The sequence below is a fragment of the Bos grunniens genome, chromosome 21 (assembly GCF_055505025.1).
Source record: "Bos grunniens cultivar Pamir isolate PY7600 chromosome 21, Bosgru_T2T1.0, whole genome shotgun sequence".
Lineage (NCBI taxonomy): Eukaryota > Metazoa > Chordata > Mammalia > Artiodactyla > Bovidae > Bos > Bos grunniens.
This window is the reverse complement of record NC_141185.1, coordinates 42,463,410-42,480,368: the sequence shown is the minus strand read 5'-3', so window position 1 is coordinate 42,480,368 and position 16,959 is coordinate 42,463,410. Positions and strand designations below refer to the sequence as shown.

At 43.3% G+C, this 16,959-nt stretch overlaps 1 long non-coding RNA gene across 11 annotated transcripts in view; it reads right to left on the bottom strand.

The window, feature by feature from the left end:
• LOC147349507 (uncharacterized) overlaps positions 1–3,229 on the bottom strand; it is a 69,207-nt gene extending 65,978 nt beyond the window's left edge. For 2 of the 11 annotated variants that reach the window (XR_015149897.1, XR_015149898.1), the window contains exons 1-2: positions 3,070–3,222; positions 2,345–2,460 (exon numbers count right to left, since the gene is read on the bottom strand). This is a non-coding gene — a long non-coding RNA (uncharacterized LOC147349507). Of the gene's footprint in view, positions 1–1,754; positions 1,876–2,128; positions 2,293–2,344; positions 2,461–3,069 lie in introns of those variants that run through there. The other 9 variants (XR_015149890.1, XR_015149888.1, XR_015149893.1 and 6 more) reach the window with 9 other exon arrangements.
• Positions 3,230–16,959: the final 13,730 nt, after the last annotated feature.

Sequence of the window (16,959 nt, the reverse complement as noted above, 5' to 3'; positions counted from 1 at the left end):
GGGTCTTAAAAAACGAAATATAGAAGTACCAAGTGACCCAACAATTTCATACCTAGGTTTAGATACAGAGAAAACCAAAATTTAAAAACACACCTGTACCGCAAAGATCATGGCAGCACTAGGTACAACAGCCACGACAAGGAAGGAACTCAAGTATACTAGGACAGATGAAAGGATACAGGAAATGGGGCACATATACCCAGTGCAGTATTACTCAGACATATATAAGGATGAAACAATGCCATTTGCAGTTACAGGGAAGAAACCAGAGGTGATCATACTAAGTGAAGTGAGATGGAAAGACAGATATCATAGAATATCCCTTCTGGTGGAATCTAAAAATGGATACCAATGAACTTCATTACAAAAGAGAAACAGATTCACAGACTTAGGAGAGAGTTACGGTTGCCAAAATGGAAAGGAGGGGGTTGCAGAGAGTGATTAGCTGGTTCAGATCAACATATACACCTTAGAACAGGTGCTGCTGCTGTTGTTTAGTCACTCAGTTGTCTCCAACTCTTTGTGACCCCATGGTCTGTAGCCCATCAGGCTACTCTGTCCACGGGATTTCCCAGGCAAGAATACTGGAGTGGGTTGCCATTTCCTGCTCCAGGGGATCTTCCTGACCCAGGGATTGAACCCGTGTCTCCTGCAAGTCTCCTGCATTGCAGGCGCATATTTTACCACTGAGCCACCTGGGAAGTCATAAAACAGGTGCTGAAGGGCTCTTAATAGTCACAAGTCAGACAAGGCTGTAAATGACACCTGACCTTAAGAAATGTCCTGGGGTAAGTTAGGAGAAAGCATTCCAAAACAGGGCCAAGTTTGAAGAAGTCAGTTTCAAGAGGTAAACTGTACTCATAAGGCATAAAATAATAAAAGCACAAGGAAAGATACTCCACATCAGTAATTATTAAATCAATGCCAATCAAACTACAATGACATATCACCTCACACTGGTCACAATAGCCATCATTGAAAAGATCTACAAAGAATAAATACTGCAGAGGATGTACAGAAAAGGGCATCCTCCTACAGTCTTGGTAGGAATGTAAATGGTGAAGCCACTATGGAAAACAGCGTGGAGGTTCCCTGAAAAACTAAACATAGATGTATCATATGATCCTGCAATCCCTTCCCAGGCTTAGATCTGGAGAAATTCATCATTTGAAATGACACGTGCACCCCAATTTTCAAGGTAGCACAATTTACAATAGCCAAGACATAGAATCCACCAAAATGTCCAGTGACAGAAAAATGAAGACTACGTGGTACATCTATAAACTGGAATACTACTCAGTCAAAAAACAGAAAAAATAATGATATTGGCAACAGCATAGATGTACCAAGAAATTATCATAGTAAGTAAGGTAAGTCAGGGAGAAACACTACTACCCTAAGATATCACAGACAAGTGGGATCTTTAAATTCATACCAATAAACTAATGAACAAAACAGAAACAGACTCATAGACTGAGAACACCAAATTACGATTATGAAAACAAAGCTAGAAGGGAGGGATAAATTAAGAGTTTGGAATGAAAATATACACACTGATATATATCAAGTTGATAATGAAAAAGGACCTATGGAATAGAACAGGCAACTCTACTGAAAAAATGGTAATACCTTACATGAGGGAAAAAACAGTAAAAGGATAGATATATGTCTATGTATAACTGAATGAAGTTCATATATACCTAAAACAAACAAAACACTGGAAATCAACTCTGCTCCAATATAAAATAAATTACCTGAGCTCGGTCCAGGGGACACCAGACAGTGGTGACCCCTATGATTAGATATGGGATATGCTGATATTAACACGACACCACCAAAGGTTTTCACTCAGCAGAACACAGAGCAGCAACCCGCCTGACCTCATGTGAATGCGACAAGATGAAGAGAAGGAAAAGGACCACAGGTTATTCAGGGCAACTCTCAATTCAGATGCTGGGAATCTCCTAGGGGACAGGACACACTGCAGGGAAAGAGCAGACCTGTGGTCTCTGTGTACACGGGATCCTGACCCACGTGGATGGGGTGAGACCCACACAGTCCCCAGACCCTGAACCTGGGGACACACTTCCACACTCTCCAGGTGACACCACCTCCCCAGACCCTGCACCTGGGCTCGCACGACCCTCGGTTAGGACACCAGGTCTCTGCTTGGCCCCTAAGGTGGAAACGAGTGGGTTCCTGTAATCTCCTGGGATGGTAGAAAGAAGTGTGGGGTTGGTCTCCTCTCCCGATGCTTGTCCCAGAGAAGTCCTCCTCTCTTCCCTTTGGTTCTGTGTGATATTAACTGTTTTTACAGCTGTCATGATAATGTTGAACACACTACCTTGGGTCTGGCAGGCTCAGTCCTTTCTTGTTCCACTGAGGCGTTGAGAAAACACGCCAGGCGCAGGGCTGGGAGACGAGGGGGAGGTCTGCTCTCTGCTCAGGAGGGATGGTCGACTGGAAGGAAATCACAGCAGCAACCTCACCTGCTGCCCATTGGCTTTTTGCCAGATCCATGTGCCCTGCAATCAACTCACCAGGTGAACCTGCCTCCCTACTAAACCTGAATGTGCTGAAAAATTGGAATCATTACCAGGTGGCCACCTGAGGGAGCCCCAGGAACCCCACAGAGGGTGAACCTCGCAGGGGTAAAGAGGCAAACAGGCACAGGCCTTTATAAAGTGAACACTGTAGAGTATTAATTCCTGCACACAAGTGAAGCTCTCATGTATTCTTCCCTTTTTATTAGCTTTGTGTGTGTGTGGTCTCCCCATACACGTGATCCTGACCCATGGAGATGGGGTAAGACTCACATGGTCCCCAGACCCCCTGCCTGGGGTCACATGTCCCCTCAGTCAGGACAAGGAAACCATGGCTGTGGTCAGAGGGCCCCCAATATGTAAACAAGCCAGATCTCCGAGACCCCCTAAGATCCTAGAAAGAAGTGTAGTGACTGTCTCCTCTCCTCACAATTGTCCCTGAGAAGTTAGGTCTCTCCTGTTTTCACTCTGGTTCTGTGTGATTTTTTGCTGGTTTGAAAGCTCATGCTAGAGTTGAACACACTACCTTGGTTCTGGCAGGCTCTGTCTTTCTTGCCCCACTGAGGTGCTGAGAAAACAGGAGAGCTGGGCTGAAAGACGAGGGGCAGCTCTGTTGCCTTCCGAGGAGAGAGTCAACTGGAAGGAGAGCACAGCAGCAACCTCACCTGCTGCCCATTGACTTTTTGCCTGTCAATCCCTGTGCCCTGGAACCAATTCACCAGGTGAACCTGCCTCCCTACTCAACCTGAATGTGCTGGAAAATTGGAATGATTACCAGGTAGCCCACCTGAGGGTCTCCAGGAACCCCAGGGAGGTGAACCTGGCGGGGGACAGACTAGGAGCCTGACCGCAGCACTGACCCCCAGGAGGGCCATGGAAGCCCACTCAGAGGAGAGCATGGTCACCCAGAGAAGCCCACCCCAGCTCCAGAGCCCAGGCATCTGAGCACTGACGCTCAGACGCAGGCACGGAGTTTCCCAGACAGAGGCCAGGCCAGCTCTGTACTCAGGTCTCCTTGTCTTAGTGCACACAAAACAGGATCAGGTCTAAATGTTCTCTTTTGCAGAAAGCACACGGTCTTGTCTAAACATAATCAGTGTAGACAGGACTTGAAAAGTGAAATGAAAATATTATCATGCCTGACACTTGTGACCCCATGGACTGCAGCCTGCCAGGCTCTCCTGTCCATTGGTAGTGGGTAACCATTCACTTCTCCAGGTGATCCTCCCAACTCAGGGGTCAAACCTGGGTCTCCTGCGTTGCAGGCCATTCTTTTCCATCTGAGCCACAAGGGAACCCCTAGACAGGAACTGGAGAGGTCTCAATCTACCATGTAGACAGAACTTGGTCAGGTTTAAACTAGCTTAAAGCTGCTCTCCTAGGAGCCACAGGCCACACACATGCAGGGTCTCTCATCGTTGGACTGAGGGCTCACCTTCATGTGGGAACTAGGATGTACATTTCTTAAAGAAATCATCACTGGGCTCCACATTTCAGCCACATCAGGAATTGAAAGAACTTTTGTCATTAAATGTTTCAACAAGCAAAACAAAACTGTTACCAATTTCTATGGCCCTGTGATGGTCCAGATCCTGGGGAGAGCCCACATATTCTTAGAGTGCAGCCCAGTGTGCTGTACAGACAGACAGGAAGTGGCCTGATTCCAGCATCCCAGGCTTCCAGCAGGAGGTGGCCACACTAAAAGCTTTCTGGAAAAGATTATTTATTAGAGTAAAAATATACTCTTGAAAAAACAATACTAGTTGTTATTTGCAAACCTAAAATATTCTTAAAAGTTTGGCACCCTGATCTTTGCAGTTCACATTGGTTCCTTTGTGTTCAGATTTTCTGAGTAGAAGTAAGGCATTGTTTCAAATTAGTTTCTTCTGATATTGGTTATGATATGAATGAAAGATCACACTTGAAAACAAATACAAGAAAACTCCTGCAAAAAATGGGTGACTCAAAAGAGCACACAGGCTGCATGTACTTTGTCTTCTAATAGATTCCTTTCTCCCTAAAGAGACCTGAAAAAACTGGCCCCCCTCATTTTTTTGCTCTCTGTTCAAACTGAGCTAAAACAAAATTGATAATCATATCAACAAGTTTCTGAGTTTTGAGATGTCATACCAGGGTAATAGGGGCTGGAGAAAATGGAACATTCCTATGCTGCTGGTAGGCAAACCATATCTGTAAAATAAAGCTTTGTTTCTAATTGTATTTAATTACCACAGTACATGGTTACATGGAGTATGAACCAAGAGTCTAAATATAGCAGACAATGTGTGAAGACAAATTTAATATCCCATATGTTAGAGTAAAAGCTACTTGTTTTTCCAGCAGTCATATATGGATGTGAGAGTTGGACCAAAAAGAAGGTTGAGCAGTGAAGAATTGATGCTTTTGAAATGTGGTGCTAGAGAAGACTCTTGAGAGTCTTTTGGACTGCAAGGATATCAAACCAGTCAATATTAAAGGAAATCAACCCTGTATATTCATTGGAAGGGCTGATGCTGAAAATGAGCTCCAATATTTTGACCACCTGATGCGAAGAGCCAACTCAGTGGAAAAGACTGTGATGCTGGGAAAGATTGCGGGCAAGAGGAGAAGGGGGCAACAGAGGATTAGATGGCTGGATGGCATCACCGACTCAAAGGACATGAGTTTGAGAAAACTCTGGGAGATGGTGAAGGAAAGGGAAGCTTGGCATGCTGCAGTACATGAGTTCGCAGAGTCATACATGACTGAACGACTGAAGAAACGTTTGTCATAGCTTGTCTTTCGAGGAGCAAGTGTCTGTTAATTTTACAGCTGCAGTCATCATCTGCAGTGATTATGGAGCCCAAGAAAATAAAGTCTGTCACTGTTTCCACTTTTTTCCCATCTATTTGCCATGAAGTTATGGGACCAGATGCCATGATTTTAGTTTTTTGAATGTTGAGTTTAAGCCACCTTTTTCACTCTCCTCTTTTACCCTCATTAGGAAGCTCTTTAGTTCTTCTTCACTTTCTGTCATTAGAGTGGTATCAACTGCATATCTGCGGTTGTTGATATTTCTCCTGACAATCTTGATGCCAGCTTGTGAGTCATCCAGCCCAGCATTTTGCATAACGTACTCTGCATATAAGTTAAATAAGCAGGGTGACAATATACAGCCTTGACGTACTCCTTTCCCAATTTGGAACCAGTCCATTGTTCCATGTCCAGTTCTAACTGTTGCTTTTGACCTGCATACAGGTTTCTCAGGAGGCAGGTAAGGTAATCTGGTATTCTCAACTATTAAAGAATTTTTCACAACTTGTTTTGATTCACACAGTCAAAGGCTTTAGTGATTGTCAGTGAAGCAGAAGTAGATATTCTTCTGGAATTCCCTTGTTTTCTTTATGATCCAATGAATGTTGGCAATCTCTAGTTCTTCTGCCTTTTCTAAACCCAGCTTGTACATCTGGAAGTTCTTGGTTCACGTACTGTTGAAGCCTAGCTTGATGGATTTTGAGCATTACTTTGCTAGCGTGGGAGATGAGTACAATTGTGTGGTAGTCTGAACTTTCTTTAGCATTGCCTTTCTTTGGGATTGGAATGAAAACTGACCCTTTCCACTCCTGTGGGCACTGCTGAGTTTTCCAAATTTGATTGTATATTGAGTGCAACTTTAACAGCATCATCTTTTAGGATCTGAAGTAGCTCAGCTGGAATTCCATCACTTCCACTAGCTTTGTTCATAGTAATCCTTCCTAAGACCCACTTGACTTTACATTCCAGGATGTCTGGCTCTAGGTGAGTGACAAGACCATCATGGTTATCCAAGTCGTTAAGATCTTTTTTGTATTATAGTTCTTTTGTGTATCCTTGCCACCTCTTCTTATTTTCTGCCTCTGTCAGGTCCTTGACATTTCTTTCCTTTATTGTGTCTGTCTTTTCATGAAATGTTCCCTTGGTATCTCCAATTTTCTTAAAGAATCTCTAGTCTTTCCCATTCTATTGTTTTCCTCTATTTCTTTGTATTGTTCACTAATGAAAGGTTTCTTATCTCTCCTTGCTATTCTCTGGAACTCTGCATTCAGGTAAGTATATCTTACCCTTTCTCCTTTGCCTTTTGCGTCTCTTCTTTTCTCAGCTATTCATAAGGCTTCCTCAGCCAACCATGTTGATTTGTTGCATTTCCTTTTCCTTGGGGATGGTTTTGATCACTGCCTCTTGTACAGCATTACGAACCTCCATGCATAGTTCTTCAGGCACTCTATCAGCTCTAATTCCTTGCATCTGTCACTTCCACTGTATAATCGTAAGGGCTTTGACTTAGGTCATACCTGAACGACCGAGTGGTTTCCCCTACTTTCTTCAATTTGCCAATAAGGAGCTCATGGTCTTGTTTTTGCTGACTGTATAGAGATTCTCCATCTTTGGCTGCAAAGAATATGATCAATCTGATTTTGGTATTGGTCATCTGATGATGTTCATGTGTAGAGCTGTCTCTTGTGTTGTTGGAAGAAGATGTTTGCTATGACCAGTGTGTTTTCTTAACAAAACTCTGTTAGCCTTTGCCCTGCTTCATTTTGTACTCCAAGGCTAAACTTGCCTGTTAGTCCAGGTATTTCTTGACTTCTGACTTTTTCATTCCAATCCCCTATGATGAAAAGGACATCTTTTCTCTGGTGTTAGTTCTAGAAAGTCTTGTAGGTCTTCACAGAACCATCCAACTTCAGCTTCTTTGGCATCAGTGGTTGGGGCATAGACTTGGATTACTGTGATGTTGAATGGTTTGCCTTGAAAATGAAGTGAGATCATTCTGTCATTTTTCACAGAATGTCAAATGTAATTTTTGATCCTTTAAAAAGAATCACATGAAAATATGTCAACATTGTTAAATATTAGAAATGCAAATCGAAACCACAGCAAGTAATCACCTCACACCAGTCAGAGTGGCCATTCTCAGAAACTCTACAAATCACCGCCAGTGAAGGTGTGGAGAAAAGGGAATGTTCCTCCCCTGATGTTGGGAATATAAACTGGTAATAGAGGATGTGTGGAGGATGGTGTGGTGGTTATTGAGGCAAAGAAAATGAAGTTAGAATACTCCCTAACACCATACACAAAATAAACTCCAAAGAATATAAAGATCTAAATGTGAGGATGGATACTATGAAGGCTTAATGAAAACATAGGCAGGACACACATAGACATAAATCACAGTGAGGTCTTTCTGAATACACCTCTTAGATGAATGAAAAATAAATAAAAAGTAAGAAAAGGGGATCTAATTAACCATAAAACATTTATATAGCAAAGGAAACCCTAAATGAAATGGAAAGAAATGTTTGCAAATGAAGATACTCATAAGGAATTCATCTCTGAAACATACAGACAGCTCATATAGCTCAATATCAAAGACACAAACAACCCAAGACACAAATGGGCCAAACACAGAAATAGGTGTTTCTTGGAGGAAGTCATACAGACTGTGATTAGGCACCTGAGGACATTCTCAGCATCACTAATTCTTACACAAACACAAAGCAAATCCAACAAGGTATTACCTCACACAGGTCATAATGGCCATCTCAAGATATGTCCAAAAGTAAATGCTAGAGACAGTGTGGAGAGAAGAGAATTATCCTGCACTGTGGTTGGAAATGTACAAAGGAGATCCACTAGGGAGAACAGTATTGAGGTTCTTAAAAAACAAAATAGAGAAGTACCTTCAGACCCAGCAATCCCACGCCCGGGGATACATCCAGAGAAAACCAACATTTTAAAAGACACGGGTACACCTGCCATCTGTAGCCCACTAGACTCCTCTGTCCCTGGCAAGAATACTGGAGTGGGTTGCCATGCCCTCCTCCAGGGGATCTTTCCAACCCAGGTCTCCTGCATTGCAGGTAGATTTTTACTGTCTGAGCCACCAGGGAAACCCCAATTTCGCTATACACTACAGTGCAAATTAGAGTATAAAAACAAAAAAAGAAAAGAAAAAACAAAAATTGACTCTGTTCCCCTCATCCCATGGTTACCTTGGCTGGTTTCACATCTCTGGAGACTGAGCAGGCGTGGCTCACAAGGCTGGACTGTGGTAGGGCTCAGAGTCCTGGGAGGATGTGGCAGGCAGGGTGCCCCATGATGTTCCTGGAGTGCCTCTTGCCCTCTGCATGAGGCCCTAATCTCCAGATAAAGGTGGGAAAATTGAGAGTTTTGAATTAAGATATACACATTGATACATATCCAATAGATTATCAAAAAGTACCTATTGAATACCACAGGGAAGTTAACTGAACAGACTGTAAAACCTAGATGTGAAAAAGAACCAGAAAGAGAATATATAAATATATATATATATATATATATATATATATAATTGGATTAAGTTCCTTTACTCCTGAAACAAACGCCACATCGGAAATCACCTCTGTTGCAATACTAAATGATAACAAAATTACAGGACAGGAGAAAAAAAAAAAAAAAGTTGGCCATGAAGTGATGCTGCCACCTTGTGACCATTGTCAGTAACAACAACTTGAAAAACTGGGCTGATGATTAATTAATATTCACCAACCAGGTCCTTGTTTTTCAGTTGCTCAGTGGTGTCCCACTCTTGCAACACCATGGACTGCAGCATGCCAGGCCTCCCTGTCTTTCATTATCTCCTAGAATTTGCCAAAACTCATGTTCACTGAGTAAGTGATGCCATCCAGCCATCTCATCCTCTATCACCCCCTTCTCATCCTGCCCTTAATCTTTCTCAACATCAGGGTCTTTTCCAGTGATAAGCTCCTTGCATCAGGTGGACAAAGTACTGGAGCTTCAGCTTCAGCATCAGTCCTTCCAATGAATATTCAGGCTTGATTTCCTTAAGCACTGACTTGTTTGATCTCCTTGCTGTCGAAGGGATTCTCATGAGTCTTCTCCAGCACTACAATTGGAAAGCATCAGTTCTTCAATGCTCAACATTCTTTATGATCCAACTCTCGCAATCATACATAACAACTGAAAAAACTATAGATTTGACTATTTGGACCTTTGTCGTAAGTAAAAACCAACTAACTTCAAGAAATGTCCTTGTGATGGTCATCAAAAAATAATTCAAAACAGGTCAGGCATACAAGAAGCCCATCACAACAGGTAAGTTTAACTCACACCCTTCAAAATAAATCTCACAAAAAAACGTCAACGTGGCTAAATATCAGAGAAATGCAAATCAAAACCACAGCCAGGTATCACCTCACAGCAGTCAGAATGGTTGTTTCTAGAAACTTGACAAACTGTAACAACTGGTGAAAGTGTGAAGAAAAGGGAGCATTCCGCCACTGATGCTGGGAATACAAATTGGTAACAGACACTGTGAAGGATAGTGTGATGGATACTGATACAAAGAAAATGGGAATGAAGTTAGAATACTCCCTAACATTATACACAAAATAAACTACAAACAAAAGATCTAAATGTCAGGATGGATTCTTTGACAGTCTTGAGGAAACACAGGGAGGACACACGGTAACATGAATTGCAGGAAGGTCTTTTGGGTATACCTCTGATAGCTCAGTTAGTAAAGAATCCACCTGCAATGCAGCAGACCCCGGCTGGATTCCTGGGTCAGGAAGATCCATTGGAGAAGGTGATAGGCTACCCACTCCAGTATTCTTGGGCTTCCCTTGCAGCTCAGCTGGTAAAGAATCTGCCCGCAATGCGGGAGCCCTGGGTTCGATTCCTGGGTTGGGCAGATCCCCTCAAGAAGGGAACGGCTACCCACTCCAGTATTCTGGCCTGGAGAATTCCATAGACTGTATAGTCCATGGGGTTGCAAAGAGTCAGACACGACTGAGAGACTTTAACTTTCACTTAAATGAATGAAAAATAAACAAAAAATAAAGAAAACAATACCTAGTTAACACTAAAAGCATTTGCACAGCAAAGGAAACCCAAAATGAAAGACAATCGCAACCTGGAATGGGAAGAAATATTTGCAAATGAAGATACCCACAAGAAATTCATCTCTAAAACATACAAAGAGCCCCATACAGCTCAGTATCAAAGACACAATAACCGAAGACACAAATGGGCCAAACACAGAAATGGGTGTTTCTTGGAGGAAGATATACAGATTGTGATTAGGCACATGAGAACATGCTCAGCATCACTCATTCTTACACAAACACAAAGCAAATCCAGCAATGTATCACCTCACACAGGTCAGGATGGCCATCTCAAAACACCTACAAAAATATATGTCTCCTGCATTGGCAGACAGGGTCTTTGTGTCCGGCTCTGTGTGACCCCATAGACGGCAGCCCTCCAGGCTCCCCCATCCCTGGGATTCTCCAGGCAAGAATACTGGAGTAGGTTGCCATTTCTTTCTCCAATGCGTGAAAGTGAAGTCGCTCAGTCGTGTCTGACTCCCAGCGACCCCATGGACTGCAGCCTACTAGGCTCCTCTGTCCATGGGATTTTCCAGACAAGAGTACTGGAGTAGGTTGCCATTGCCTTCTTCTATTCCAATGTAAAATAACAATGAAAGTACAGGAAAAGGTTAAAAAAGAAGAAAAAGAAAGTGGGGCGCGAAGAAATACTGCCGCCTTGTGGCCATATTGGCAACTACAACTATAAAAGTTGTGTCGACTGGTACTTAATATTCAGAAGGTCCGGGACAGGGAGGAGGGTGTAAGTACACAACAACTGCCTTCCAGGAGGCTCCTAGGGTTGGTCATTGAAAAGAATTCATAACTGTGTAGACCTTCAAGAAGCCGACTTTAACAGGTATGCTTAACTCACATCTTAAAAAAAAATCATAAAAAGATGTCACCATCGCTAAATATTAGGGAAGTGCATTCAATCCTGCAACGAGGTATCACCCCTAATCGGTCAGAATGGACGTTATCAAGCACTCTACAAAGGTTAAATCCACTAAATGCTGTGGAGAAAAGGGAACTCTCCTCCTCTGAGAGAAAAGGGAACCCTCCTCCTCTGATGCTAAAAATGAAAATAGATGAGCGCCAGTATGGAGGATAGCCTGCTGGTTCCTTGAACAATGAAAATGAGAATGAAATTAGAACATTCCTCAAGCCATAAATAGAAATAAACTTCACATAAGATAAAGATCTAAGTGTAGGGATGGATACTATGAAATTCTTGAGGAAATTATAGGCATGGCATGCTGTGACATCAATTCCACCAAGTGTTTTTGGGATCCACCTCTTAGAATAATGAAAAATAAACCAAAAAGTAAGAAAACGAGGCCAAGTTAATCTTAAAAGCATTTGCACATCAAAGGAAATCCTAAACAAAAGAGAAAGACAATGCTCAGAATAGGAAAATATATTTGTAATTGAAGATATCCACAAGGAATTAGTGTCCAAAACATAGAAACAACCCAGGAGCTTAGTATCAAAAAGACAAACAACCCAACAAATCAATGGGCCAAAGATCAAAATGGTTATTTCTTACAGGAAGGCATACAGATTGCTATTTGGCATATAAAAAGATGCTCAGCATCACTAATTATTGCAGGCAGACCTATCAGAAGTCCAGAGAGTGTCACCTTACACCAGTAAGATTTGCCATCTCTAAACATCTCCAAAAATAAGTTTGGAGAAGGTGTGAAGAGAAGGGACCCTTTCTATACTGTTATTGGGAATGTGAAATGGTACATGCAATAGGGAAAACACTATGGAGGTTCTTAATAAACGTAAACATAAAGTTACCTGAGGACATAGCAATCCTATGCCTGGGCATCGATCCAGAGAAAGTCAAAATTTTGAAAGACAGAGGTTTCCCTGTGATCATGGCAGCACTAGGTACCATAGCAAAGACACGGAGCAACCTAGGTGTAGAAGTACGGATGAATGGATAAGAAGAGGGGGTACATAGACACAAAGCAACATCACTCAGCCATAAAGAAGCAGAGCGTAAATGCTATGTCCAGCCTTAGAGAAGAAAGAGATGACCATATCAAGTGAAGTGAGGGACACAGGGAGACATATTAGTACATGATATTACTTCTAGCTGAAATCTAAAAATGGATATAAATGAACTTCTTTACCAAAGAGAATCAGTCTCACAAACTATGGTCCCCAGAAAAGAAAGGTGTGGGTGAGGGGAAAGGAGCTGTTTCAGTCTAACATAGGGAGGCTTATACTATAAAAAGAAGCCACCAGGAACCACTGTGTAACACAGGAATCCTATTCAACAGTCTGTAATATCCTGCACCAGAGAAGAACAAGGAAAAGAACATATGTACATCTATGTGTAAGTCAATCTAGTTGCTGTAGATCCAAAATGGAAGAAAAAAAAAACAACCCCACCACCTTGTCATTCAACTATATGCTGCTGCTACTGCTGCTAAGTTGCTTCAGTCGTGTCCGACTCTGGGCAACCCCATGCGACCCCGTAGAAGGCAGCTCACCAGGCTCCCCCATCCCTGGGATTCTCCAGGCAAGAACACTGGAGTGGGTTGCCATTTCCTTCTCCAATGCATGAAAGTGAAAAGTGAAAGTGAAGTCACTCAGTCGTGTCCAACTCTTTGCGACCCCATGGACTACAGCCTACCAGGCTCCTCTGCCCATGGGATTTTCCAGGCAAGAGTGCCGGAGTGGGTTGCCATTGCCTTCTCCAATTCAACTATATACTTCAATTCAAATTAGGGAATAAACACACAAAAAAGAAAAGAAATAAAGAATGCTGACTTTTACCCTCAGGCTACAGTAACCTGGCCTGGTGTCACATCCCTGGAGCCTGAGCAAGCTTTGGTCTCAAGACTGGAGGGTCTTGGGGCAGACAGAGGTGGGAGCATGTGGCAAGAAACGTGCTTCCTACGATGGACCTGGAGGGCCTCTAGCTGTTTGCCTGAGCACCCAATCTCCAGATCCAGGTGGGCCCACCTGCAGAGAAACCACACCTACTTCACCCTCAAAATGGTGGAGCCTCTGGGCTGGGAAAGCTTTGCACGGTCCCCTGGGCACCATGTGTCCCGGAGGCTGGATTTCCCAACTCCAGCCTCTGTCCTTAGGGCTGCCCCACTGACAACGATAGCACCCTCTGAAGAGTAGTGTTCCAAAAATTGGAATGTGTCCTGGAGATAAATGGTGAGGGGGAGGAGAAAGGAGACCTAAGCCTTGAGTGTTTCTTCTGGTACATTCTCCTTAGTTGATGATCCAGGAGCAGAGTTTTCCATAAGACTCATTGGCTGAGGATCAGAGTTGTGCAGGAAGTAATGCTGTTTCCTCAGGACTGCGTTCCAGAACAACTTTAAAACAGGTGCTGTTGGGCTCTGAATATTCACAAGGCCCAGAGGTCTGTAAATGACACCTGCCCTTCAGTCACCTGCCCTATATTGGAAGACATGGGAAAGGAATTCAAACAGGGCCATCTTTCAAGAAGACGATTTCAAGAGGCAAACTGTACTCACGCTGCACAAGATCAAAAAGCACTGGGAGAGGTACTCTGCTCACTAACTACTAAGCCCAGGCAAATCAAAACTACCATGAGAAGTCCCCTCACACAGGTCAGAATGGCCACCATCTAAAACATCTACAGAGAATCTGACTGGCAAAGCATGGAGGCAAAAGGGAACACTCCTACACTCTTGGTGTGGATGTAAACGGGTGCAGAAACTATAAAAGCCAGCAAGGAGGTTCCTTATAAACTAAACATCCAGAAACTGTAAGGTCCGACAATCCCACGTCTGGGCTTAGACCCAGAGAAGATCAGAATTCACAATGACCCGCGCACCCTTCTTTTCAGGGCAGCATGGTTGACAATGGCCAAGAACTAGAATTGCTGCTGGCCAAAATCTTGAGTTTCTCTGCCAGGTGAAGCCAAATAAAAAATATGGACACAGAGTTTGGAGGAAATAGAAAGTGGCTTTAATTCTCAGCTGGTGAAGCGGGGAACACAGTAGGCTCGTGCCTCAAGAACTGTGCTCCCCATGAGGAGTTTATAAGAGGAGGTCTCACAGTCAGTGATGAGGAACAAAGGTGACAGGATCTTGATTTCTTCCTCTTGCATTGTTTCAAAGACAGTCATAAACTGGTGTCAGTAACCCAGTAATTGAGTCTGGCAGTTCGGTGTCCTTCTTTCTGATGTGCAACTACAAGGGGAAGGGTGTTGCAAGAGTAAACACCAGATAGGGGATGTATTTAGCACAGAGTTAAAGGAAAATAGGTGCAAAGTGTGGCTCCTGCAGAGTTAGGGGGCAGAAAAGCAAACTCAGTTACAGACATGCAGAGTTAGAGCATTAAAGTAAAAAAACTAGGAACTTTCAGGCCTGCTCACTGTTTCTTCATCTTCTTTGTTCTTAAGAAATAAAAAAACTCATTCCTCCTTTTTTCCTTTTCACTGCAACAAATTCAACCAAGATATCCATTGACAGAAAAATGAGGACCGAGTGCTGCACCTCTACACTGGAACACTACTCAGCCGTGAATCAGAACAGAATAACGCCATTGACAGCAGCGTGGATGGACAGAGTGATTACCTGACTCAGTAAAGGAAGTCAGAGAGAGACAAATATCACAGGGCATCACTGACAGTTGAATTCTTGAAATGAATGCAAATATTGGATATTACGTGATACAAACAGGCTCACAAACTTAGAAAACAAATTTATGATTACGAAAAAAATCTTAGAATTGAGGGATAAATTAAGATTTTGCTAATAACGTATGCTCATTAACATATATCAAACAATATATATATCATTAATATAGTTGTTTGATATAATCAACAAATCCATTAAATAGTATAGGGCAGTCTATGGAACACATTTTAATCATTTATATGAGAAAGAGAACCCCCAGAAGAACTGATAAACGTCTGTGTCTAAGTGAATCAAGCGCCCATACACCTGAAACAAACACAATATCAGAAATCAATTCTCAGTTCAGTTCAGTTCAGTTCGGTCGCTCAGTCTCGTCTACTCCAAAGTAAATAACAATGTGCAGAAAAAGGAAAAATTAAAGTGGAACATGAAGAAATGCTGCCCCCTTGTGCTGTTTTTTGTAACAGCAACTATAAAAGCTGCACTGATTGGCACATTATATTCCCAAGGACCTGGGGCTGGAAGTAAACAACTGCCCTCTGGAAGTCCCCCACGGGTGGTCACCAAAAAAGAATTCAAAACTGGGCAGATGTTCAGGGAGCCGATTTCAGCTGCTGCTGCTAAGTCGTTTCAGTCGTGTCCAACTCTGTGGACCCCAGAGACGGCAGCCCACCAGGCTCCCCCATTCCTGGGATTCTCCAGGCAAGAACACTGGAGTGGGTTGCCATTTCCTTCTCCAATGCGTGAACGTGAAAAGTGAAAGTGAAGTCACTCAGTCGTGTCAGACTCTTCGAGACCCCATGGACCACAGACTACCAGGCTCCTCAATCCATGGGATTCTCCAGGCAAGAGTACTGGAGTGGGTTGCCGTTGCCGATTTCAGCAGGTGCATTTAACTCACATCCTCTAAGAAAAGTCACACGATGTCACCATCGCTAAATATTAGAGAAATGCAAATCATAACTACAAGAAGGAATCACCTCACACCAGTCAGAGCGGCCATTGTTAAGCACTCCAGAAGCGTTTAATGCTGCAGACTCTGTGGAGGAAGGGGAACCCTCCTCCTCTGCTGCTGGAAATACAAATTGGTGACAGCCACTATGGAGGACAGAGTGCTGGTCATTTCCAATGTGCCCAGCTCTAAGCGGCAGTGAGCGGTAGCTGGAAGCAGGGTCTTAGTTCCGCAGACCGGGAGTCCTAACCACTGACCACAGGAGCCAGCAGTCAGGGCTAAGGTCCCTTTTCTTGCCTGCCTGGTCAAGGATGAATTCAGGTGAGGAGGCAGAAGGTAAAGAGTAAAGTAAAAAGTTTATTGAGAAAAAAAGTACATGTGGAAAGGTGCACAGGTGAGCTCAGAGAGTCGTGCCTTTGGAAGTTTATATCCTTTATAAGAGGCCAGTTATCTGGGTCTTTGTCTTCCCTCAGGCCAATCATCTTGCTTTGTAAACACCCCCCTCCCCCCGGTTAATTTGTGTCAGGACCCTCCCCTGGGGTGCACAAGTAAACCTTAGCCAAGATGCATATTGTAGTGGGAGGCTTCTGGGAGGAGCATGACTCTTTATAGCCTGGAATTATCCTCTGATTTTTGACTCCCAGGAGCCTTTCTGCGCATGCGTAGTGTTCTCCCTAATCCGTCACTTAGACAGGGTTTTGCCTCTCTTTGTCCTTGCCAAGATTATTCCCTTGAGGTGTTTACAGGAGACAAAGACTGGCTATTTCTATTGTTACTTCAATTTCTGAGAGCAAACAGGGCTGGTTGTAGATTCCTCAACTGGAATCCACCTATGTTGCCTCAGGAAATGCAGAGCGAAGGCTGGCTGACTGTGAATTTCCAACCTGGAGCCCATCTATCTCCTACCTTACTGGTTCCTTGAACAGTGAAAATGAGAG